This window comes from Cynara cardunculus (genome assembly GCF_001531365.2).
Source record: "Cynara cardunculus var. scolymus isolate 2C chromosome LG 13, CcrdV1, whole genome shotgun sequence".
Taxonomy (NCBI): Eukaryota; Viridiplantae; Streptophyta; class Magnoliopsida; order Asterales; family Asteraceae; genus Cynara; species Cynara cardunculus.
In genome coordinates, this window is record NC_037540.1 from 5,524,275 (window position 1) to 5,537,674 (window position 13,400).

Genomic DNA, 13,400 nt, shown 5'->3' on the forward strand with positions numbered 1-13,400 from the left:
CCTGTTTTGCAGGACAACGTGCTCAGAAAGATAAAGGCAAGGGAAAAGTCTAAATATTGATAATAGTTTATTATGCATATGTATTAAAGATACATTTTGATAGTTCATGTTTTGTAATAATACTATTTTAGTATTATGAGTATGATGATGTGAATTATATGTATTTGGGATGTGAGGATTGTTACAACAACTTATACCGGTGCCAAACTGATAATAAGAAGTTTTTGAAGAAGTTAAACTCTTATGACTTGTAATAAGTTGATAATCTATGTATATACATATATATATATATATATATATATATTAAAGAAGAAACCACATGTAATGACGTGGCCTCTTCTCAAAACAAGAAAATTATTTATCTTTTTTCTCTTTTTCTCAAGCTTCTCATACTTTAATATTTGTTTTTTATGTTTCATATTCACATTTAAGATTCTTTAATAAGGTTGTTTCAACCTATTCATGTTCTCTCTAATAAGTACTCTTTTAACTCTCATTATTTTTCTCTATTCAGTTATAATTTTTCATCTTCTCTTCATGGTACACCTATATAATAATCTCTCAATTCTTCATCTCTATTCATGTATAATTTTGTGGTACATCTCTATGATAACCTATCTATTAACCTCTCAATTCTTCCTCTCTATTCATGTATAACTTTGTGGTGCACCTCTATGATAATCTTTCTATTAATCTCTCAATTCTTCCTTTCTATTCAGTTATAAATTTGTTGATGCGATTTGCATTTTTGTTGATTTGAGGTGTCATTCAATAAGACAAATCATAGTATGGGTTTTTGCTTATGTAAGTATAATATTTCTTTTTTTAGTCGGAGATATTCACATTAAAGTTGAAATTATGTAAGCATATAGAGTTTTTGTGTGTGGATAAAGTGACATATGAATCCTTGAAGAAATAGTGTAACATTGTTTAAGAAAAAAAAACCTCTCAATTCTTCCTCTCTATTCAGTTTTTGAGATGATTTGCACTTTTGTTTATTTGAGGCGTCGTTCAATAAGATAAATATGATATGGGTTTTTGTTAATGTAAGTATAGTATTTTCGTCTTTTAATTGGAGATATTCACACTAAAATTGGAATTATACAAACATATGAATCTCTCTATTAATCTCTCAATTCTTTCTCTCTATTCAGTTATAATTTTGTGGGGGTGATTTGCATTTTTGTTAATTTGAGGCGTCATTCAATAAGACTAATCATAGTATGAGTTTTTGCTTATGTAAGTATAGTATTTCGTTTTTAGTCGAAGAATTCACACTAAAGTTGGAATTATGTAGTCATATGATTTTTTTGTGTGGATAAAGTGGCATATGAATATTTGATGAAATAAGGTAACATTGTTTAGCATAATAATCTATTTTAATCTCCCAATTCTTCTTCTTTATTCAGTTTTTGTGGATGTGTTTTTTTTGTGTTGATTTGAGGCGTTATTCATGAAAACAAATATGATATGAGTTTTTATTGATGTTGATCAGTCTATTGTGATTTTTTTTCTTTTTTAGCATTGAGCTTGGAAATTATTTTCTAATATTTTTAATTCTTAAAGAAGAAACCAAACATAATGAGGTGGTATCCTCTAAACATTATAAACCCATCCTTTTCTTAGATTTTTTATTTTTTAAAATATTTGATATATGTAAAAGACTTTTTCATCCCTATATTTAAAATATGAAATTCATATAATACATATCTTTTATTTTACATAATTTTATTAAAATCTCTATTTTCAGGATTTTTTTATAAATAAACCAAACTATGAACTGTCTAAAAACAAATCTAAAAAACTTAAACAAGTCAAATGAAAAAATAACAAATCAATCAGACTCTTATATATCTAGAATGGTCATAATACTAGCTATTATTTTCACTTGATGCAATCGCATGTAGGAAAAAAGTGGTTTCAATGAGGTTCTTGACCAATGTTGCAAATGAGTATATCATGAACTAATATAAGCAAATTGCAAAAATATTCAACAATTATATCAATGTAAATAACAACACAATTATTGCTTGGTGAATATAAATATTTTATGAGAATATATGTAGAAGATAAATTGATATGTATTATGGTAAAATAATTCTCTTAATACACCTCATAATTATAATCAATATTTTCACATATATTTTTTTAATGATTTTGAATCAATCACAAAGTTTGATATAATAAAAGATTGATATATAAGACTTAATAATGATAAGTTCGATTCATATATCAAAGGTAATGTTGATTCTTATTAGTTTAATATATAAATGTGATCATCGACTCATTTAGCTAATTTCAATAAATTTTTAAAAAATTTATCGTCATCGCGCAACATGCAATGTCAAACACTATTTACTTTTATAGAAAAACACAAGTTATTTCAAATAGACAATCCCAAACACCCCCTAAAATTGCATTGTTTGAAACGAAAACATATAATAGACTCAACTATGATTTTTGTCCTCATGGTTTTACATTTATAACAATTTTTATCCCTGGTTTCTAAAAGCTGTTGTTTTTGTCTCCATAGTTTACTATTTGTTGCATATTTCGTCCCTCTGACTAACTTGCATTTTTTCCGTCTACATAACCATCGCCGTCATGCCATTGGCCCTCGACAACCACCATCGTCAATCATTGTCATCTGCATAGTCACCACCGTCGATGGTTTTTCCTTGATCTCGAACTTGCATATTTTTACAGGAATCAATAAGAACTAATGTTTTAACCTTGGGAAATCATGCTAGTCCGAACATCCACAGTTAAAAAATCTAATTTTCATGCTAGGCAATTGATACCCCCAGCTGCTCTGTCAAAGAGACCGAGGCAAGCAACATGGGAACGACCATTAAATTACAAGGATGACATATCATGTCTGTAATTATATGATTTGTGTGGTTAAAAATGTAAATAGCTTATAATATGTGCCTAGAAGATCATACACTTGAACTACATGTCCCCTAGATCACAATTGAGTGTTCATTTATCGTTATTCCTTTCTTTTGTGATTTTGCAATCAATAAAAAATGATGTATTTGAGATTAAAGGTGATCAATGATGCAGATCTCTTCTTACATTTCTCATGTTTAACTCTCATTCTCACTTAATTTTTCGCCTTTGTAGACCTCCATTGAGTTGTAGTCGGTGGATCTTTGGAAATTTCAAAGGAAGAGAAGATAAAGAAGAGAATATATTTTATATATACTAGAAGTATACTCGCACAATGCAGCAAAAAACATCTTGATTTAATATTTCGTTTTATTTTTTTTATCTCAATCGATGTTATAATATGGTCTTATGTGATTTTGAAAAAACGATAATGTTTTTATTTTTGAATAAAATATAAATTTGAAGTTATCATAAGAATTTGACAAAAATATATCGATATTAGTAACAAATTAACGATTTAAAATTTCTCATTTTTTGTGTAATTTTTTAATTTATTTTTTATTATAATTTAATTTAGGTTCAATAATTAATTGATATTTGGTTTAATAATATATTTTTTTATAAAGATAATAATTAATTATTTTGTTAAAACTCAATAAGTATCTTAATTATATTTTAGATTTTTTATATAATGCGATGTTTATCTTCTATTTGATTATGTTTATCTGCATTTAGTTACACAAATTCAAACATGGTGCTTTAATAAGTTATATTTACGCATAATTTTTTTTTAATCTTGAATTCTAAGATATATACATCAATAAACAGTATTTCATGCATAAAAATGATTTTTAAAAGTTTTTATTAAATGTTTTATAATATAGTATAGATACATGAAAATGTTTGGGAAAATAACAAAACTAACCACTTTATACAACCCTCTTACATAAAATAACCAGTTTTTAGGGGTTTTACAAAACTAACCAGACAGATCGCCCCGGGGGGAGATCCGTACTAGGGGGCGATCTGGCCTTTTTCTTAGAAAAAAATTTTAAATTTTCTTTTTTCCCACTTGGGGCGAGCCACGTCATCGGATCGCCCCAGGCTTTAAGAAATTTTTTTTTTCTTTTATTTGTAATACCAATTTCACTATAAACACCGATCTCCTATTTCATAATTTTTCACACATTCCCTTTCATTTTTCTTCTCATATATTTTACTCTCACAACCTTTAACCCATTAAACACAATCAACCATCACAAAACATGAAATCACGTCAAAGTGATGATGTTTGTGTGTATCTTCGAAGTGGCGGTTAAAGCCCGTACGCATATATACGTTAAAAATGAATATACGTAAATATGCGTACGTGTTAAAACCCGTACACATATATACGTTAAAATACGAAGTTTCAATTTTTGTACTGTTTATATCGTTTTTTTTACGTAATGCATCTCTGTATATATATATATATATATATATATATTACCGCAATTTATATCGCTTTTTTTTACGTAATGCATCTATATATATATATATATTATCGCAATTTATATCGCTTTTTTTTACGTAATGCATCTATATATATATATATATATATATATATTACCGCAATTTATATCGTTTTTTTACGTTATGCATCTCTATATATATATATACGTTACCACAATTTATATCGCTTTTTTACGTAAATGTAAGTAGGTATATATATACGTATATACATACGTACACATATATACGTACATACATACGTGAGGATACGTAAATATGTGTATGAGTTTTAACCCGTACACATATATACGTATAAAATACATACGTAAAACGTACGTGAAGATACGTAAATATGCATATGGGTACGCATATATACATTAAAAATACGTACGTAAAACTTACGTGAATATACGTAAATATGCGTACGTGTTAAAACCCGTACGCATATATACGTATAAAATACGAAGTTTCAATTTTTGTACCGTTTATATCGCTTTTTTTACATAATGCATCTCTATATATATAAATGTTACCGCCACTTCGAAAATACATACAAACATCATCGCTTTGACGTGATTTCATGTTTTGTGATGGTTTATTGTGTTTAATGGGTTAAGGGTTGTGAGAGTAGAATATATGAGAAGAGAAATGAAAGGGAAGTTATGAAAAATTATGAAATAGGAGGTTGGTATTTATAATGAAATTGATATTAAAAAAATTAAAAAAAAATACTTAAAGTCTGGATCGCCCCCGGGGGCAATCCGATGACGTGGCTCGCTCCAAGTAGACAAAAAAATCAAAAAAAAAAATTCATAAGAAAAAGGGCGGATCGCCCCCGAAATGTACGGATCGCCCCCGGAGGTGATCCGTGTGATTAGTTTTGTAAATCCCCTAAAAATTGTTATTTTGTGGAAGATAGTTGTATAAAGTGGTTACTTTTATCATTTTTCCCAAAATGTTTTATAATGTATTTGTACGAATAAGCCAAAAACTGGTACATTATCATATCCTTATGGCAAAAAGTGGTTTATAAGCCTAAAAAACTGGGATCAATTCCATCATCACTTTATGTGTGTCTGGAAGCCATTTTAATAAGTAATTAATAAATGAATTCACTCATTTTTCCGTACTATAATTTTTAATTATTGATTATTGTCAATTTAAATCTTGGAGATTTAAAGTTTATGAAATATGTAATTAAAAAAAAAACATCTGATGAGATAAAATTATAAACTTGTAAACATGTTATAATCAGAGATGCTTTAATTTCTTTTTACATTTCTAATTTACAATTAATAATGATATTAATTAAAATGATTCAATTAGCAACGTTCTTATGAAATTCTATGAGTTAATTTTGATTCCCTAAATTATAAACGTTTGACAAATATTAATTTTATCTGATTTTCTGTTAATATCCCGACTTTCAAATTCCAGTTAAATTCCAAGGACGAACTAAGCGAGCCTGCAACTTTTTGGTCCTTACATAAAATCTGTCAAAGCTTCCTTGGATCCATTCTTCTCTTTTCAATCATGCATATCTTATCAACAAGCCACATACTTATCCAAATCAACACGAGGCAAAGAATTATGTGAGAAAGAGAAGTTGTAGTGAGCAGCGTAAGAAGAGATTTGAATCTTTGATTTCATGTCCACCCATGACTTGCGCTTTAGAAGGAAATTGATCTAGTGCATCTCGGTGCATCTCTTTAGTGTTGACATTCAATTATGATTGATTCAAATGTGGAGATCGTTTCTTACGTTTCTTAACATAACTTCCATTTGCACCAAAACTCAACCCATCTATACCATTTGTTAATCTTAAGTTATAATAATTAATATATCGAGGAAATGGTTCAAAAAAACATCTTCATTTTACACCAACGTACAAACACTCTTTTACTGTAGTCAATATAATATGATACTATATTTCATCACATACGATGCATGCAGATGACTTTTGGCGCGATTTAGGTTGCGGACAAGTCACTCATACACTACTAGGCTTCTCACGTGTGTTATCACAAATGATAAATGTGTTTTTGATGTGATACTATAATCCATCACAGATGATATTAAATTTGAGATGTATATGGCAACCAAGGTCGAAGGGCACGTCGTCAGCATATTACCACGTCCTCTTACACGTACTATCATACAGGCCCGTTTCTGACATTTTTTAGGCCATGGGCGAACATAAAAACAGGGGCCCCACTGCAAGAAACAAGGCTTTTAGCAACGATTTTTGTTGTCGTTAAAAGTCCGTTTATCATTAGAAAGAGTATATAACAACAACATGTCATCGCTATAACTTGTGACACATGTCATCGCTATAACTTGTGACACATGTCATCGCTAAAAGGCGTATCGTCAAAGCTCACTTTTCTTGTAGTGACCTCCGGTAATAAATGTTTTTCATTAGTATAAAATTGAGTATAAGAAATGCTAATAATTTACTGAGTAAATAAATCTTATTTATCTTTATTATAGATATATAAGAGAGTACTTAAATTTACGTATTTTTTATTATGTAATTTTAAACCAAGAGTATAGAAACTATGGTTGATAAATTTTTATAAAAAGTAAGAAATTTTTACTTTATAACAAGAAATATGTGTTATTTTGATACAAAAAGAGATTTTATGTTAATGAAATAAACGTGAGGTCAATGAGAGATAAATAATAAAGAAGATTATCAAGGTTTTMTAGACAAGTAGACAAATGAAGATCAATAAGAATATGAAAGAAAAGATGATCTATTGAGATCTAGTAAAAATAAATAATGAATTAAACATATAATATGCAAACTCAACAAATGATTGTTTGAGCATTTAAATAGAATCTTGTGGAGTGGTGGAATCCCAAAGAAAGATACATAAGTAAAACAATTGATGAAAATATTTAAATTCTATTTTCCTTTTTTTTTTGCTCAACTAAAATAAGATGTTAATATTAAAAGTTTATGGAACATGACATATATAAGAGACATTACTAAATACATCTAGTAGAAAAAATTTATTGATTAATCACAAAACCATGAAACACGTCATAAATCATAAGAACAATAGATTAATTGTAAAAAAAAGTAAAATATTTTATGTAAAAGCAAAATTAGATAACAATAGTCAACAAAAACAATTAGAACAATATAACCAAATAGCAATAGTCAATAAAAATAGAAATTGATAAAAATATCTAACAAAAATATATAGCAATAGCAAGCACGTGATCTTAACGTTGAATTGTTGAAGCACGAAAATAGTCAAGTATATAGAGATAGCAATAGCCAATATCATTGGACCTTGTTGGAGATAAAAAAAAATTAGAGGGGTAATAAACAATAGCATATAATGAATAACCAATTAATTTTTTTTATTTTCTTATCTAATGTAATTAGTTGATATATTTTTGGGCCCTTATTATCTACTAAATTATTTGTCTCTTATTATATGCTACAATTTTTTGGTTTCTTTAATTTATTAAATTTTTTTAGACTACTATATATTTTAAAAGGAAAAAATTTGGGCCCTTGATATTTTTGGGCCCTGGGCGTGCGCCCGTGCCGCCCTCACCCAGGGACGGCCCTGCTATCATATATGATAAGGGTTTATGAGAATGTTGTTATGTATTGAAATTTATAATGTTTTTAAACGGGATAAAATAACAAATGGATCAAAACAAATCCTTAAATTTTTCTAGGAAACAAGTCGGGTAACAAAAAGATGATGAATCACATGTGAATAGTGTTGTGAATCCGACAGTGGCTGAAGATCCATCTCCAATTCTCCATAGGATAGGACCAGCAGTCCTTAGCCCACCCCACTATCGTATTTCTTTTTCTTTCTTTTAGACATAAACACAAACAGGTGATGTGCATCTTGTGGAGATAGTTGGGTGTGGCCAGGGATTCCCAAACTCCGATGGTGCAAAAATGATTACATACCAACAAATCCAAGATTTGACTACCACTCACACTTGGGTTTTCGTGCAGCGGATCAACATTTGGGTTTGTTTCTTGCGAATCACACGATGTTTCAATACTAATAATTAAAATGATATTGTAAAAGGATAATTAGAGAACTCATAAAATACGAACTCAATATGATATAATTGATTTTATAAAACGTCTAAAATGTAGAAGCGTCTTAAAATGATACTTTATAGGACTTAAGTGTATAGAAGTAAATAAAAAAAGTCATATTTTAAAAGTGTTAAAACAAGTTTATATGATGTTTTTAGCCGTTTTAACAAGTTTTTTAGAACATTTTTAAAATAAAATATCATACTAATTAATTTTATATGACTATTTTTCTCAAAAGTGTCTTATAAAGAGATGGATTAATCGGTCATTTTTCTCAAAAGTGTTATAAAATAGCTAATTTTAAAAGTCTCCTAAAAAACTTGTTAAAACGTTTAAAAACGTTCTATAAATCTAGTGTAATGCTTATGCTTTTAGATAGGACGGTTTTATACTTTGATCCCATAAATCTAAATTCTATAAAATATTATATTGTTACGATTAGATAATCTAGATGTTACATAAAACTAATCTTTTTGTAGTGATTATTTAATCAAAAATATGAAACCTACATTTGCTATTTTTGAAAAATAATCTGGAAGTTTAGTAACACTTTAATGTCATGTCACTTTCGAAAGGTTTGTGAGTTAGTGCGAAGTTTGCGTCATAGTTGGCATCCTTCCATTTAATTGTGTTCATTTTAATAAGAAAAACACCCTTTTAGTTTTAAAAACATTTAGATAATCTAAACCATAACATAATCGATTTAACTTCTTATACTTAAATTGATCAATAATTTCCAAGTCAACTTAAAATTACAGTGAAAGTAATTATCGACCCACAATTTGAGGTTTATATTGATCTTATTGATCTCGTTTTTTTTCATATGGAACGAGTTGTCGTAATTCCCGCACACAGCATGCCGAACATCCCCCTTGTTCATCAACAATGTGTGATTCGCCTAAGATATTACAAACACACCTTTGGGACTCATTGTTCTCAATGAGGTTTGGTCCATCGTTGTGATGATACAAGTATCGGCTTTGATAACATTTTGTAATCCCCTACGCCTAAAGCGTAAGTCATACCAATTAAAGTCATGTTAAAAGTTATTGGTAGTCAACAATTTGAAGTTTATAAGGATCTTACAAACTTTTTCATATGATTCTATCCATGTGGGTTGATTTGTCATAACCTCCACCGCACTTTGACGAGCTATCAAGCTTATAGATCTCTTTTTCCATTAATGCTTGACAAGTTGTCACAAAAACAAAGACTAGATCGACCATTACACATAGTTGATGGGCAATGCTATATGCATTAATTGCACGTGAAGCTACAGTATAAGATTCAATGCATGATAATGCTGAGATAATATTTTAATGATTAACATCTATATTGCATAAAATCGTGATTTTGTGAACCAATCAAGCCCTAGGTTTATCCATAATTGTTTTTGAACTATGCAACCCAGCCCAAGTCGCGATCATGTCGAGAACAGCCATAGAGTACATAAAAAGATACGGGGCGTAAGACCATTTCGCATGAAAATGGAGATCATGACATCGGATTATTTGAATTTTTGAGGTTGGCTTAATTTTGAAGCTTTAGGGATAGACTTTGATGGATTTTATATTGTGTATCTTATTTTTTCCGCTATGAAACAATAGTTGATATTGGGATGATTTATTACTGTATTATGAACTATACCAAAATCTGAGATGTTACCGATTGTATCACAGCAATAATATCTGGAGGTGTAGTAAGTTATGTTAAACTCGTGCATTTAATGGAGCATTAATTATGGGTGTGTGAGTTTAGCAAGTATGTCAGGAATTTAAGTGAGAAAGTTTTGTGACAATCTTTTCCACCTGATTCAAAAGTAAATTTTGTGAGTTATTTACAAGTATTAGATTGTGAACTACTAATAACTTTTATCATAGTTTTAAATTAATTTAAAAATTATGAGACCAGTTTATTGTTTTTTAGATTTGAATTTAATATGTTGTTTCTATGTATGTATAATCATCCAAATTGTGAACGGCCAAAAAATGCGTTCTATGATGATTCCTTTATTCTCTATTTTTCACAAGGTGAATTTAGAGACTTGGTAATTATTTTAAGAGTGAACTATGATATTTGTCCGTGAAAGATTGCAATTTCCGTCTCTTTGATTTTGAAATTTTGATTTCCGTCCATATGGTTTATAATCTGTTTTTCTTTTCATCCCTATAGACCATGGTTTGTAATTTATTGTTATTTTCGTCTTTGAGATTAAATCTATTAAAAATCCTCCATTTTTTTAAAGTATATAATAATTATATACAACAAATGTAACAAATAAACTTACACACTTTCCTCACATTTGATGAGGTTTAAATCTCTGACCTCCTAGGATGCCAATGACTACGATACCGTTGGGTTAAAGAAACTTTGATGTTTTTTTCTTTTTGGTTTATTGAATATCTTTTTTGGTTTCCTTTTTAGTATTTTAGTTTTTATTTTATTTAATCAAGCTATATATTTTTTGATAAAAGAACTAAACATAAAAAAATTTATTATTTTGTTTTGCTTAAGATTGAATAATTTTTTTTTTGTACAACTCGTTGTCTCATATTTTTAGTCATTATACTTTTAGTTTTTTATCAGTTCGATTTTTGCCATTAACATCATTCAAATGCAAGTCATTGAATATCCCTCACATGATAGTATTTTAATTCTTTTTTCTTTATTAGGAACTAATCGATTGTTTTTGTATATGACCAAACAATTAACTATATTAGGCTATTTTTTACCAAATAAATGCATGTGAATTTATTAATGTAACGTATAATCTTATAAACTTATGTGAGAAGTACTTAAAGACTTGCACTTGAACGGTGCTAGAGGTATAAATAGAACTCATAAAAAACTAAAACTATAATGACCAAAAATATAAAAAAAATAACTAGTTGTATTAAAAATATTGCATCATAAACAATAACAAGATAATATATATTTTTTCTATTAACTTTTTTATCAATAATTATATAGTTTTTTAAATCAAAACGACAAAAATACCAAAAAGGAAACCAAAAGATATATTTAATAAACCAAAAAAGAAAAATAAATCAAAAAAGCTAAGATACCCATAAGTTAATGGAGGAGTTTTAACATATTTAGCATCGGAGACGATAATAGTAATAAATTACAAATTATAGAGACGAAAATCACAGTTTCAAAATTACAGAGATGAAAACCGTAATTTTTTTCAAATGAATACTCCTATTTTAGTAGTGGTCTTGTAACGAAATAAAGTTTACAAATTTATAAGTGAAATAAGATGTGGATTTTAGTGCCTGTAGGTATTAGTAGGCAAGAAAATGGGTATGCAATGGACCCAAAACTAAATTTATAAATTGTTGACTTGAAGACTCAATAGTCGTTTCACACGAAAGAGAATGGTTTAATGGATCACCCTACTAGTCATAAGTGTCGGTTCCGATAAGAAGGAAAGTTAAGATGAATAGTGTAAGAAGATATCTTCACCGTTAGATGACATTAGGATGCACCAGATCAATCCTCGTATAAAACACGATTCATGGATGGATTTGAGATTAAAGACGATCAAGGGTCCAAATCTCTTCTTATGTTTCTCATCTTAACTCTTCTTCTCATAAGATACTTCGTCTTAGCCATAAAGCATATAACTCGTATGAAATTTATTTCACATCTACTTTTTGTAATAATTTGTGTTTATTTGATTATATTGTTGTTTTGAAAATAACGTTCAGATTTTTTATAATCAATGTGTTTTCCTTTTGACTCTTATTTATTAGCATATTTAAGGGTTTTTGGGGTCGTATTTAACCATGCATATAACGTTTTTATCAAATAAAGCATAGGGATTTATTCTATAATCTAATAAAACAAAAAAGAAAAAGACAAAAAAGATAGAAGGACCAAAATACCCTTAGGTTTACTAACTTTTTTAACCAGAGTTAGTCAGAAGTACCAAAAGTAAAACAAAATGGCAACCACGATCACCAGAACTGTAATTAATTTTAAAAAGGGACCAAACTTGATAATGAGTGTCAACTACTACAAGGACCAAAAATTTACTCTAAAAATCACAATTCTCAACAAATATCATATGTGTATTAAGAATCAATTCATTATCTTTTTCACCGTTTTTATCTATTTTTGGATCCACGTTTTAAAATTTAAATCACATTTGATAAATTTTGCATCACAATAAAATCTATAAATGTAGATATACATAATCACATGATTAACAAAAACATCTGCAACTATCATACATGATTGATATGATCATCGAACAAATTATCATATGTGATAAAAAAACTATAATTTGAGATGTTACAACTTCATTTTTGTGATGAAATAACCTAATTAGAAATTATTAGATTTGAAAAACAAACTAAATCCCTATTTAATCGGGATTATTCTCAGATAATGATATACACAAAATGATGATCATACCCTTTTAATTTACATACAATAATATTTTATTTAATCAATTTATTAAATAAGATAGGAAAAAGTCTAAAAAAACCCAATGGACTTTAGTGTTTGGAATGATTAAGTCATTGGACAATTTTTTGGAACAAATAAATCCTTAGACATTCCAAAACATGTTAAATAACTTCTTGGACTTTTTAAAACCTGTTAGATACATTCTTATGACTTACACAACTGGTTAATGTGATAAAATAATGACGAAAAAGTCCGAAAAAGTCCGAAAAAAACTCAATGAACATTCATATTTTGAACGATTAAGTCCCTAAACATTTTTTGAACCAAAAAATATTTACATCTATAAAATCAAACATATATAATAAAAAAGTACTTACATTTATTAAAAAAATTACATTTAAAAAAGATTTTTGATAAAATTTATTTTAATTAAAATTAATATTTTGTCAGTGATTTTTCAAACTAAAAAAAATTACTGATTAAATTTATTTTAATTAAAAATAAAACATATCACGTATACGAT